This window comes from Lolium rigidum, chromosome 5, assembly GCF_022539505.1.
Source record: "Lolium rigidum isolate FL_2022 chromosome 5, APGP_CSIRO_Lrig_0.1, whole genome shotgun sequence".
In the NCBI taxonomy this organism is placed as follows: Eukaryota; Viridiplantae; Streptophyta; class Magnoliopsida; order Poales; family Poaceae; genus Lolium; species Lolium rigidum.
The window spans coordinates 3,195,206-3,209,696 of record NC_061512.1 but is presented as its reverse complement, the minus strand read 5'-3'; the positions used below and the strand labels follow the sequence as shown (position 1 = coordinate 3,209,696).

At 46.6% G+C, this 14,491-nt stretch overlaps 1 pseudogene; it reads right to left on the bottom strand.

The window, feature by feature from the left end:
• Positions 1 to 743: 743 nt before the first annotated feature.
• LOC124652681 lies at positions 744 to 1,694 on the bottom strand (annotated as a pseudogene).
• Positions 1,695 to 14,491: the final 12,797 nt, after the last annotated feature.

Here is a 14,491-nt window from a genome sequence, read left to right as displayed (position 1 = left end):
ATGATGAGATTTTCCTCCCTACTTGACGGTGTTGAAAGATTAAAGTTCTCAAGGTATGATTCTTCGGATCTTGCTTCGCCGGATCGATCTAAGATCTTTTCTTATGGTTGCCGCGAGGATATTAAATCTCACAATATTTGTCCCGGCTGCTACGTCCTCGACAATGTTGATTCGTACTCTCGGGTTCCCGGCTATTGTTTGGCACTCTTGCCAATTCAGTTGTTGTTTGGCACTCTTACTGATGGTGATTGACTACTTCAATAGTTGTGCGTGTGCACGTAGGCTTGGTATTGCGGCTCAAATTAAAATTATGAAAGAACCTTCGTTGATATTTTTATTTTTAGGTATGTGGTTTGGTATGTATCTTCGGCTCCCTCCAGAAAAGTACAAAATTGTGTCATTGAAGAAAAATGAGTTCGAAGACCTTAAAAATTTGTTTGTTTCTTTCATACATTATTTTATTGTAGTTGATGCCAGCTTGTGTCTCATTACCATGTACTAGTATATAAATATATGTGATATTGATTATAAAAAAAGCTGGTATGCGGATATCCAGCTGGTTTTGGAAACAAGTTTGGAAGTTACTTTCTGGTTATATGATTTTTATCAGGACATACATGGGCATGACACAGTAGGGACTAGGAAGATGGCATAGCACACAATGATTTTATTCACATTAAAATATAAATTAACTAGTGCTTGAGAAACCTTTAAAAAAATCCATTATTACATTGATGCTCCATTCCGGTTCAACGGTAAGAAACTGAAGCATTCACAGTTTCACACATGCTGGCCAACAATACCAACACAATTATGCAAAGCCCACCAACAGACGCCGCGGACACACGGCTACAGACGAGCCACGCAGCCGTGGCGTCGGCCGACGAATCCCCCAATGGTGTCGATGAGCTCGGCAACACGCGCCGCGATGTCCTCTCCGGCTGGCTCGGGCTCGGCAACTCCGTGCATCAGGTAGAACATGTGGTCAGCGCCACCTCCACGTGCTTCCCGGCACGCCGCATCAAGTTGCAGTACTCCACCTGCCGGTCACGCAGCGAGTCCAAGGTCGCGATGCTCACCAGCAATGGTGGCATGGCCAGCGCTGCCGCCGCCGCGTCGTCGCGGACGGGCCAGATGTACGGGTGGTCTCGGGTGGCGCCTTTGGGGAGGGCCAGCGCCAGGAACCTGTCCGCCAGCTTGGGGTCCATGTACGGCAAGCTCACTTGGTCGGTTGACTCTGATGCGCTCGGAGCGGACCTGGTGAACCCGGGGTTGAGCAGGATTGCTCCGGCGAGCCGGACGACGCCCCAGTACGCCGGCTCCGCGGAGCTGAACCCGTCGGCCACCTGGTGCACCAGGTTGGCACCACTGCCGTCACCTATGAGGAGTACACGTGACAAGTCAGCCGTGTTCCTGAGCTTGCTCACCGGGTCAGACGTCGGCTCAGGCACCGGCTCGGTAGGAAGCACAGGCCGAGCGAGTGTCTTCAACCAGTCAATGGCGGCGTAGCCGGCGGCAATGGCCGCCGGGAGTGGGTTCTCCGGGGCGAGGGGGAGGGTGATTGACACGATACCGGCAATGGGGATTGAGGCCGCGAGGCGGGCGTAAAAGGAATGGTAGAGCGCCCAGGTGGGGTCGCCGACGCAGTACACACCGGCGTGGAAGTGGAGGAGTGCACCGTTACGCCGTTGCATGGTGCGTCGTACGGTGCAATAGCAGCAGAACTCCGCGGCAGGCGCGGGTCGCTCGACGGAGCGGCCGCGACGTCGTCGACTAGCTTCTTGCAGCAGGGTCTGGCCATTTTCTTGTGGATTGTGGTACGTGCAGCACTTGACTTATGCTGGGTTTGTCAACCAATGAGATGATGACCACGGGTTAGAGCAAGTACAATAAGTCCTAGTCAGCTGGCTATAAGGATTAAAGTAGTATATTTTTGCTTAGTTGGATGAGAGAGAGGAGGAGAGAGAAGGAGAGTGGGCTCTTATGCAAGTAGGCTAGTCAAGACGTGCTCCTAGGCGACTTTGTGAGAGTGAAAGGTGCGCCACATATTGATTAAGTACTACATTTTTATAGCTCACTATTGTATATGTTGGATCTAAGTTGGCTATAGATGACATGGCACTTGGCTTATAGCCAGCAGCTGGCTACACTATTGGAATTGCTCTTAGGCGGTCTTTTATTGAGAATCCAATGATTAACTAATGATCTTATTTGGGTTATTAATTTGATTTTTAAGCTAAGTTTTTAATATGGTGGTTGGTCGTTCTCGACACTAGCTCCGATCTCTTGACGAAACGGACATTTCTTGGACATGCGCAGATATGTTTATTACCTTCCGTCAACGCTGACATGAATTTATACGGTTAATTCGTTAATATGCAGTCAGATACTGCCATTCCTTTTAATATGCAACTCAGTGGTTAACTATGTGGTTCGTCCCTCTCAGACCGTTTTTATGCAAGGCCGTAAGAGGTGGTCATCCTTCATGAAACGGTTCACGAATTACAAATAAAAGTTGAATAGGGTGATATTAAAAATTGATTTTGGAAAAGCCTAGGATAAGATTAAGTGGCATTTTTGAGCAGACTCTTAGAATGAATGATTTTTCTGACGAGTGGCATGCTTTCATTCATAGCTTAAAAAATAGGAGAGAATCTTTCCATTGAAGTCAATGATGATGTTTACAATTACTTTCAGACAAAGAAAAGGGCTTAGACAAGGCAACACATTTTCACTAATGGTATTTAATATAGTGGCCGATATACTCGTTGTCATGATTGAATGCGCCAAGTCTAATGGTTAAATTTAAGATGTGATTCTTCATCTGGTTGACCATGGATTATTTATTCTTCAATATATCGATGATACAATTCTTTTCATGGAACAATGATATCGAAAAACGAAGAAATCTGAAGTTAATTATTTTAGCGTTCGAGCAATTATCAGATCTGAAGATAATTTTCAATCAGAGGGAGTTGATTTATTTTGGCGGGCAATTATCAATATGCCGCCATGTATGCTGAATTATTTTGCTGCGGATAAGGTAAGTTTACTATTAGGTATTTGGGTATTCAGATTCATTATTGGAGACTTAAAAATATTGAAAGGAAAATGGTGGGTGAACAACTACAAATTAAATTAAGTAGCTGAAGGAAAATTACTATCCTTGTGGGAAAGATTGGTTCTTATCAATTCAGTACTAAGCGGTCCTTATAAATTAAGTACTAGGAAATATGGTGATTTATACGATATCTGTCGAGGGTACTCCTCGGCAATGCCCTCCTATTGGGGCTTAGGGTTGATGGAATCATGTAGGCTGACACGAGACATCGGTGAACAAACAAGCGGGGAGAGCAATTTACCCAGGTTCGGGGCCCTCGATGAGGTAAACCCTTACGTCCTGCCTGTCTGATCTTGATTATGAGAATATTGGGTTATAATGGGGTGCCGAAGGTTTCGGCTGTGATCTCGTCAAAAAGCTAAGTGCTACGGCGACCTAGCTCTAGGCTTCTGGTGGCTAAAGTTGCTATGATTGATTCCGTCCCTCGGCAACCCCTCTCCTGGCCTTTATATAGGAGGCCATGTCTCAAGAGATCTGTCCGGGTACGACTAGGTTTACAAAAGGCCTAGCTCTAAACTTTCCTTGTTCGGCTTCCCTCTTGCCTTGTTCTTCAAGGGATCTTCTCCTGCACCGTCCTAGTGGCCCACCTTGCCGTCGGGGTATCTTCATGGGCCCCCAGTTGAGCCGCACAGGATAGGGCAATGTCAGTTACCCGAAGGGTAATGCCCACGTCAATATCTTTTTTCCAACTTCCAAAAGTAGTTTTAAAAATGTTGAGTTATTTCCGATCATGATTCTTTTGGCAAGATGATAGTGAGAAAAGAAAATATCAACTTGCTAAATGGAGTGTGGTCTGCTGCCTGAAAGATCATTGGGGTCTTGGGATTCAAGACCTTGAGACCTTGACTAAATGGCGACGAAGAAATTCTCCTTCCCATATGGTTGTTTTTCAATTAAAGATGGATCATAGATTAGATTCTAGCATGATAAGTAAACAGGCATTGACACACTTCGAGATACACTCGCTAAAGGGTTGGAAACTTCTCCACCCAATGCATCGTTCAGAAGAAGTCTAAATGGACCAAGACATTCATCATGTAATGAATTGTTACGGTGACTGGATTCGGTCCATTTGACGCAAGGCTCCGATGTATTTTGATGGAATCTCAATGAGAGTGGCAAATTCTCGGTAGCTTCTATGTACAACACATTAATCTAGTATGATGTTCCACTTGATAACAATAAAATGATTTATAAGATAAAGATACCGCTTAAAAGTAAAATCTTTCTGTGGTATCTTTGTCTAGGGGTAATTCTTACCAAAGATAAACTCGCAAAACGCAATAGGCTAGGAAGTAAAATGTGTGTCTTTTGTCACCATAACGAGATTACAAAACACAATCTATCCCAATATCTATTTGTTCGATCTATATGGCCAGCCAACCAGATAAGTTCTACCTTATACCCACCATGTAGCGTTGCGCATATATTTAGCAATTGGCTAAATGATGTTGGATCCTAGGTTTAAACTACTTATTAGGCGGGTGGGAGCGATTACCGTTATTTATTCGCTTTGGCTATGTTGAAATGATAAGATCTTAAACGATAAAAATGCTTCTCTTATGCAGGTCATCTACATGTGTGTAGTTACCCTCTGTTATGATCGCCTCTACAACGTGTGGAGCATCGCGACCTCTCTAGGGAGGTGGATATTTTTACCCAACATAAATAGCAGCGTGATCTACGGATTAGCCGTCCTTTGCCGTAGACACTTATTTAGGTCTTTCATATGTAATCGCTGATAACTTAAGTTTTTCTTGTAACCGTAATGTGTGGATTGTTATGGTTGTGTGTGCATCCCAGTTATGTAGACTCATGGATATTTTTTGAGAAATGGAATATATTAATATCGAGAAATATCAAACCCAGCCTCTAGAACAACGCAATACCCTAATGGTAATACGGATGCACACAACAAAAAAAAAGCAAAATAAGAAACAAAAGTCCCGCTACGGTATTCCAGTCCTAGTAGCAACAACCAACAATGCATCCACCACTAGAACAACACCTGAACTCGAGGCTCTCCAAAAAGTGACGCCTCGAAAAAGGAAACAATGCACAAGCGCAGTCGTCGCCCAATCAAAAGATCTTTGGTTTTTACCCCGAAGATAGTCTCCACTCTAAAATAATTTCTTCAATAAGACCACTGCCAGGCACAACCAGTTAGTGTCAGATATTGGATTTTCACCCTGAAAGGTAAGACTCTGAACTTCACATGTGCTGCCATCCCACTTGCATATTGCTGCTGCAAAACCCATAACACCAAGCAAGTCCCTCAACAATATAGAGACTCGAACTTCCATTGCTAGTCCTCCAATCCGACCTTCATGATATTCTCCGCCACTAATTTCACCATGGAACATAATATCATCTCATGACAACACATAATAGAGCTTCGCGCCGCTCGCTACAGAACCAAACGGTCGGAATAAAAACATGAGTGCGTACGACCGAATACCACCCGATCCACCAAACTGCATGCATAAGATGCACTTGCTACATTCGCAGGTGAGCTTTCCGGAACTCATCACTCCGGATAGATCAAGACGGACATGCCTCATGTAGATCTTCATCTTCGCATAAGAGAAACCCTAGGACCACCACCATTATTCAGGTTGGGCCCAATGCCACCGACCATCCCAGGCCGGGCAAGGCAACGCGGCGAAACGTTGTGCATCCGACCGACCCTCCACCAGCGATAACCAGGATCATAGAGAGGGTAAGGAGAAGACCGACCTAGGGCTTACACCCATCCGGCCCGTCCCACCCGATACCTCCACCACCACCAACACTAGGACGATGCCTAGGCCGGCGCACAGGTCACCGTCTGTCATGTCGCCGCTGCCCCAGGCGCACCGCCGCTCACGCCGCCGCATGTCGGGTAGCCCCAACGCCGTGTTGCCCGGCGAGCGCACCATGCCCAAAACCGTGGAGGAGCCTTCCCGTGCCCATCCTCCACGCAAGGGGACGAGCAGGCCTCGTCGCTGCCGGAAACAACCAAGCTGAGCCCGGCCGCGCCCTCTGGCGGCGGTAGGGGAGGAAGGAGTGGTGGGGTGGGGGCACTACAAGAAATGTGCCATAATATGACGTTTTTTTTATGACTGGAAATCAAAATGTCATAGGTTTATGACGTTCCTAGCTTTGACCGTCTTTGGCCACTCCGGGGGGGCAAAACCCTAGAAAATCGTGACGTTATTGGGCAAAAACGTCATTGGCAATTTAGGTCAAAACGTCATTAGCAAAATTAAGTGGCCTACGACGTTTTTCCAATGCCGATTGCGACAAATCAATAGCGTCATTGGCATTTGGCTCAATACAATGGTATGTGTTTGGCTGCCATGTCATCCATTTTGCCTATGTGTCCCTTTTCGGGTCCCACGCGCCTCACACGTGTCACCTGGAAGCAACCGGCTTGAACTAACCGACATGTAGGACCAACCGATACTTGTGGGACAAAGGCGTCTTGTTATTTTTTTTCTCCGTGCCGTCCACCATTTTAATGGGCTGCCGGTGATATCCTCCTCTTTTGGGCTGTCCTCTACTAGGCCGCCGGCTGCTGGCCTACCCCACGGCGGCCCATCCGGGGTTGAATTGCTGGCCCGACGGCCCATCCGGGGTTGAATTGCTGGCCCGACGGCCCATCCGGGGTTGGAGTGGCTCCCGATGGAAATAATCGGCAAAAATTGCGCTTGCGGGGACTCGAACCTCGACCCGGCGCTGCCGCACTACCACTCCCTACCGCTTTGCTACAATAGTATTGTTGACATAAGTATGGTTATCCATGTATATAGACATGATAGACTAATCAGCTTGTCTTAAAAATCCCTCCACCTCGACCAAAATCCCTCCGACCAGTGTGCATCTAGCTAGGGTTCCTCCTCCGACCAAAATCCCTCCGACCAGTGTGCATCCGTTGCATGGCGGCGCAGCTTCCCGCCTGCTCGGGCGGCTCTTCTAGGTCGGAGCGTCGTCGCTGCCGCCGCCGGCGGCCGGCACGCCCATCCCGTATCGGCAGCGGCCATTCGATTATGAGCCCGCCGACGTATGTGACCGTGGCGAGAAGATGCCGCAATGGATTTCTTGGAGTGATCCGAATCCCGGGAGAAGATACCGGAACCGCAAAATTCGCTCTGCTAGTCTTCGAGCACGCCCCCGCCCCCATTCTGAATTTCGCCCGCCGTCTTCTCGAAGTTTCTTTTCTACTATGGCTTACTTATCCTCTTTTGTTCTTCATCCGTCGATTGCTGGTGGAATAGGGTGTAAAGTGTTTAAGTGGATTGATGATCCGCCGGATGAACGTCACAAAGAGTTAGTTCGTGATCTCGCGTGATGCCGTTTGGGATCGAGATGAAGAAATTGAGAGGCTCCGGTAGAAATTGAGAGGCTCCAGGAAGAAAAGTTTCTGCTTGCTGCAAGGAAACAGAGCAACCCTCGAACCAAAGAAAATGGGAGGCTTCATGGTTTGGGTGCTATCTCGTAGCTTTTGTCATCTCGTTGTGCCCGGGTGATGTGTAGGAACTGAAATTAGGGTGAATTCGAGTGATCCGTTGGTCGGAGGAGAAGAAGCTAGAGTATATGCTAGAGTTATTGTGTTGTAATTCCAACCATTTGTCTCTTCGTGCCACAATGTTTAGTTCCTGAATTTGAACCATGTCTATGTATGTGTGCAATCTGTTCGCTTGAAAATGTGTTCCGTTGAAAATGAGTTCTGTTGAAAATGTGTAGCAGCTACTTTTGCACGGCGGCGCCGCCCATATATGGTCGCCGGCGTCAGCCATGCACGGCGGCGCCGCCCATATATGGTCGCCGGCGTCAGCCATGTATTGAAAAAATTGGGCATGGATTCCCCTAAAAATTGGGCATGGAGTCCCCAAAAAATTGGGCACAAATTCTGGGAACAAATAGCTGACATATTCAACATAAATTCTGGGAATATTGAACATAAAAATTGGGCACAAATTCTGGGAACAAATAGCTGACATATTCTGGGAACAAATAGCTGACATATTCAACATAAATTCTGGGAACAAATAGCTGACATATTCAACACAAATTCTGGGAACAAATAGCCGACAAATTCTCGGGAACAAATAGCCGACATATTCAACACAAACCGCTACTCATCTTCTTCGAAAACTTGACGCTTCCTAGTCCTATTTCCTCCATCATCATCATCATCATCCTCATCGCTGCAATATTGGTACATTGTCTGATCAACCTCCTCGATTTCTTCGGGCACAACCTCTTTGCTATGTTTCTTCAGTTTGTCCACAATGACTTTTTCAAGTAGCACACGTTCCTGGTCACTTCTCGTCCTACTCCGTGCAGTGCCTTCTTTTTCTTGCACAGGAACTTGACTGGAATCTTCATCTTGATATGATAGTACAGACGGGTCCCTCGTTCATTTTCTTTTACACTCCATAGATGTCTATGGTGAAATTTCTGCACAACTTGCCATTTTCCTTTCAACTTGGTGTCCGGCACATAAAAGACCTTGGTTGCTTGTGATGTCGAAGGAAAGGATCAGCCTTGTACCAAAACTTTTCCGTGTTAACACTCTTGAAGTGTCCATCATCGTCGAGCCCGGGTTTCCTACCACCAAGGTCAAACCAGTCACACCGGAAGAGGACAACCGACCGATGGACGCCACCGCTGGAGTTGTATTGCAATCCGATGATGGATTTGAGCTGACCAAAGAAGTCAATGCCGTTGCCATCATGATCTCCCTCGAAACGATTCCACTATTTTGTGTCTTCCTCGTTCTTCTCGCGGTCAACAGTATGGTACCGAACACTCGTCAACAACACATGCCGAATATAGTCTCACTCTAAAATCTGGTTTGCACGCCAAAGCATAGAGATCGTGACGTACATCATTTCGCATTTTTCCAATCTGCAAAAATCAACCGGGGTGAGTAACACACACAAGCAAAATTATATCATGAACTTTTCCAATCTTCGGAAATAAACCAGCTAAAGATCTCACATGAGTATGAAACCATCTAGCAAAGTTCTTGGCAAGCCATCTATCAACATTGATCTCGACCACCTTGTTGGTTCAACTCTTGTTTGCACAGCTGGAATGGCAACGAGAAAATAGATCCTAATTATTATTTGGAGAGGCTGCAATAACCTATCTATATAAGGGGATGAAGAGAAACGTACTCGATGTATGGATCAACCTCGGGGCAACTTCGGAGCACATACCACACCATGTTGTCATAGTCCTCACCAAGCAAACACATATTGAGAGGCTCCAATAAATTTCACACCGTGTTTGAAAACAGACACATCACCAATATGTGAATCATCCCGCTCCGGATTTCGCTTGGACGGTTGAATCTTGTTTCAACATCGTCGAAGTATCTCGAGCAAAATGTCAGGCACTCATCAACAATATATGCTTCGGCAATCGATCCCTCCGGCCCGGCATTGTTCCGGACATAACGCTTCAATGTTAGCAACCTTCTTTCGACTGGGTACATCCAACCGTAATGCACTGGGCCTCTAAGCCTTGCCTCTTTTGGTAAATGGATGGCCAAATGCACCATCACGTCGAAGAAAGATGGGGGGAAGATCTTCTCAAGTTTGCAAAGAATAACTACGATTTCCTTTTCAAGTCTCGTCCGGAACGTCTCTCTTCAGTTGTTTTGCAAAGACAGACTCTCGAAGAAATTTCCAAGTTCAAGCAACCGCTTCATATATGTCTTCATGGATTGTTCCTCGAAGGCCAGCCGGTAAGATCCTTTGAAGCAATATATGACAAGTCATGGGTCTTCAGCCCTTGAAGCTTGCACTTATCAAGCAGCAACACACTTGGATATGTTAGACGCGTACCCATCCGGAAACCTCACAGACTTTTATGAATTCACAAAAAGCAATTTTTTCTTGTTTACTCATTGTATACCACGCCCGTGGCATCTCAAAAGAGTCAGCTGAAACAGCTGCAAATGCAAGTCACCTCTTATGCCCATGTCTTCCAAATCAAGCCTTGAATTCACAAGTGTCTTTGGTCTTGCCTTGTATGTTCATGAAAGTACCAAGCAAATTGTCACAGGTGTTTTTCTCGATGTGCATTACATCGAGATTATGCCTCAGGTTTAGATCTTCCCAGGATGGCAAGTCCCACAAACATGATCTACGGCTCCAACACTGACCGTCCTCACGTTTCCTTTTCTTCGAAGCTTGCCTGGTATCACATCTCTAACCCTATCAAGCCGTTGCTTCAGCTCTTCCGGAGTGAATTCCGCCGGCTTCTCACGGCTTTCGAAGCACCATCGAATTCTTTGCTATTTCTCCAAGGATGGTGCCGAGGTAGCCAACGGCGGTGCCCAATAAAGCAGATTTTGTTCCTTAATTTCTTGGAGCAATTCTCTTTGTCACAACGCACACATGCCCGGTAACCAGCCGTGGCCCTCCCCGACAATGTGTGCGGTGCCGGATAATCATGAATACACCATAAGATTGCAAAGCACGGAGATCAAACTTGTCTGGACTATTGGCATCATACGATTTTACACCTTTCCAGAGCTCCTGCAGCTCTTCCATCAAAGGCTCCATGAAGACATCAAAATCTTTTCCCGGAGAGGATGGACCAGGGATTAGCAATGCAAGCATGAAGTTGGACTGATCCATACATGCCCACGGCGGAAGGTTGTATGGCACCACGAATACGAGGCCACATGTCGTAGGAGTTGCTCATATTCCCGTAGGGATTAAAACCATCCGTGGCAAGTCCAAGCCTTATGTTCCCGGCATCAGCCGGCAAAGTCTTTATGAATATTGTCAAAATCCTTCCATGCATCCCCGTCTCGCTGGATGACCGAGATCATTCTCCACGTCTTGCCGCTTCAGTTTGTGCCACTATACTTCCTTTGATTGCTCCTTTGAAAGAAACATTCTTTGCAGCCTTGGAATCAATGGGAAGTGCCTCAGCACCTTCTCTGGGATCTTTCTCCTACCATCAACATCTTTCCATCTGGAGGCTTTGCACTTGGGGCAATTATTCTCCTTGGCATAATCCTTCCGAACAATACACGCTTATTCGGGCACACATGGATACTCTCATAACCAAGTCCCAACCTGCCGACTATGCTAAGTGCCTCCTCGTATGACTTTGGTATTTAGCTATTAGGGTATTGCAAGGCCAAAATCAAGAGTATCGCGTTGAATGCAACGTTGCTAATCCGGTAGTACGACTTGGCCTCGAAGTAACTTGACCGTGAGTGAAAACCTTGACATTGTACCCCCATCGCTGGCTGCGCGCTTGGCTTCCTCTATCAACTCAGCAAATATAGTGTCCTTTCCAAGCACCTTGCGGTTCCGAGTTGTACAAATCAGCAAGCAGCATCAGGAATTCTATCATCTTCGTAACCATCTTCCTCTTGCAAACCATAATAGTGTGCCTCTCGCATCACCTCCACCAACATGGTGTGCCCCTGCATCACCTCCATGTCCAGCCTCGGGTTCACCTCCATGTCCAGCCCTCAGGTTCACCTCCATGTCCATGTCCGGCTCGTGTGCACCTCCTTGTCCTCCATGTCCAGCTTCAGTACGGGATGTAATGGTTCTCCATGGAAGACCCATCGATCATAAGTGCTTGCCATCCCAAAAAGAAGCAAATGAGACTCTACTACATCTAGAGGTTTTGTGCACCGGTTGAGACAACTACGACATGGGCACAAAGACTCGATCACCATTGGCGCATTCAAGCGAACAAACCGCATAAACTCCGCCACTCCCTTTGTGTGTTCGGGGAAAGCCTTCTAATTCTTGTTGTAATCCAGCGTCCGTCCATCCGCGGAAGAACAAAATGATGCAATTAGCACACACCTAACCGCACAGACAGTTCCAATTTCAAGCAATGCACAGCAGCTCAATTCGATTTTGTGAACTGATGAAGAAGAACAGATCGAGAGGGGAGAGATGAGAGGGGAGCAGACCGGGAGATGCGGAGGGGCTCGTCCTGGAGAGGGCGAGGGGCTCGTCCTGGAGAGGGCGAGGGGCTCGTCGTCGGCGAGGCAGATGGACAGCAGATCCCTTGCTCGGACGCAGCGCCGGCACAACCACCACCGCCGTCACCTCGGACTCGGTACTTTAGTCCTAGTAACAGCACATATTGGATCACATAGATTCGATATTGTGAACTCGACGAAGAAGAACAGATCGAGAGGGGAGAGGTGAGAGGGGTGCAGACCGGGAGATGCGGAGGGGCTCGTCGTCGGAGAGGGCCGGGGCTCGTCGTCGGAGAGGGACGGGGCTCGTCGTCGGAGAGGGACGGGGCCGCCACCGCCGCCACCGCCGCCGCCGCCGCCGCCGCTCGTCGTCGGAGATTCGAATTTCTGCTAGGTTATCGGAGGGAGTTGGATTCGGAAGGGATATTTGGGCTTCTCCTGGGCGCCAAAAAAAAAATCAAAAAGAGTGAGGGCTGGGACTCGAACCCAAGCACCTCTAGATGTGTCAACGTGCCAGTTAACCAGTGGAGCTATTGGAGAGATCTTGTCAGCTTACCATCCTTTATCCTTTACATAGTGGAACTAAGGCAACTTTTTTTTTTATAGTTATGGATATGATCTTGTTACATAATCTATCAGAGGGGATACTGATTTAGGACAACAGTTAATTTGTACAGGAGCATTAGCTAAGCAACAGGCTAATATATGACTAATAATTAATTACGGCTAGCAAACTATATATATCTATATATACTCCATCATATATAGACCACCAAAAGCACATTATATTACACATATATAGTGCCAGCCTTGAGCTCAATAACATAGTACCAAAAGGACACGTTAATTATAGATACTACCGAGGAGGTTCAACGCTCATTTACTTGAGCACATTACATAGACCAACAGGCCATTAGATAGTACCAGATCGATCGATAAGAGGTTCAACGCTCATATTACTTGAGCTCATACACACATATATATAGTACTACTAGCTTAATTAGAGAGGTTCAGCCTCGCTAGCTCATTTCTCGAGCTTCCTGACATACAACTTGAGACCGCCCCGGGCGCGAATGCGGAACCAAAACACAAAGATATCATTTGCCTTCATCTTGCTCTTCCGCACCACAAGCACTCCAGCTTGTTGTGATCACTGCACCGTCAAACTTCCCTTTGCCCCGGAAAATCCTCACTTTCACACCATGTCTCTCACCTGTAAGAGACAAGAAAGTCATTATCCGGAAGCTGCATATTCGTCGAGATGTACTTCTTGGTAAACTTCCGGTTGAAGTACCGCAGATTATAAGATGCAAAACTTCGTTCGTATGAAGTAATTGTCAACATATAAAGATGCAAAAACATCCTTGATCGAGATGGAGTAATTATATTTACCATTCTGGAACAGCCTTCCACTGGTACTTGCACTCTTTATAGTGCACACATAAAAAGGAATTGCGAGGCGCTTTTGGTCAACAAGATATCTCATGGTATCAACTTGTGTAGGATTCATTTCCACTAGATTGGGATACATGCAAAAGTCATCCCATTCCTCACCTGCCTCTATCCTGGGACCTACATATATAAGGAAACCAGGGAATAAGGCCTAGTTTAAAGTTTTCCTAAAACTGAAGTATATCAAACCAACAGTATTTATAGAAACCGAAGTATTCCTTGAATGCTACAAATTGACTAGCTATTATGCCAAACCGAGACTAATTAAGCATTTGACCTATATCCCGCATCTATAACTACTATATATATATTTTACCTCGACGAGTCGGATGGACATCGGCAGGAGGAGGAGGAGCAACTTCCTCATGCTCACCTGCACAATCCATTGTCGCAAAGATCATCGCTTTCTCTTGCTTGACGTGAACCCTATCTAGAGCACCATCCTCACCTTCGGAGGATGAGCTGATGTCGATGGTCTCAACGGCCTTCTTGGATGGGACCAAAATGGCAACTTCATAGTCATAGGGGTCCATGGTGTCGACCTAATAACAAGCAGTGAACAATTTGAGAACTATGAAACTATTAATTACACATTAATTAAAACTAAGTTGGGATGTTTAGGTTCAGATTGACATTCGCACTAGCAGCACTAGCACATGTTTTGAATCAATCTAAACCAGGAAAATCTACTCTAGCACTAGAATCTACTAGGAAAATCGCCGCTCGGACAAAAAAACCCCAATTAAAAAATCCCCCGAGATTAAGTACGGCAAACCCTAGAAAATCCCCCGCTCATCCCCCAAATTAACCTGAGCTTCGGCCGACGGAGGCAGTGGAGCTTCGGCCGACGGAGCTTGACGGAGCTGCTTGACGGAGCTTCGGCCGACGGAGTTGGGAGAGGAAGAGGCGGCAGTGGCGGCTGGGTGAGAGAGAGTGAAACAGGGGAGAAAGTTGCTTTTGGTATA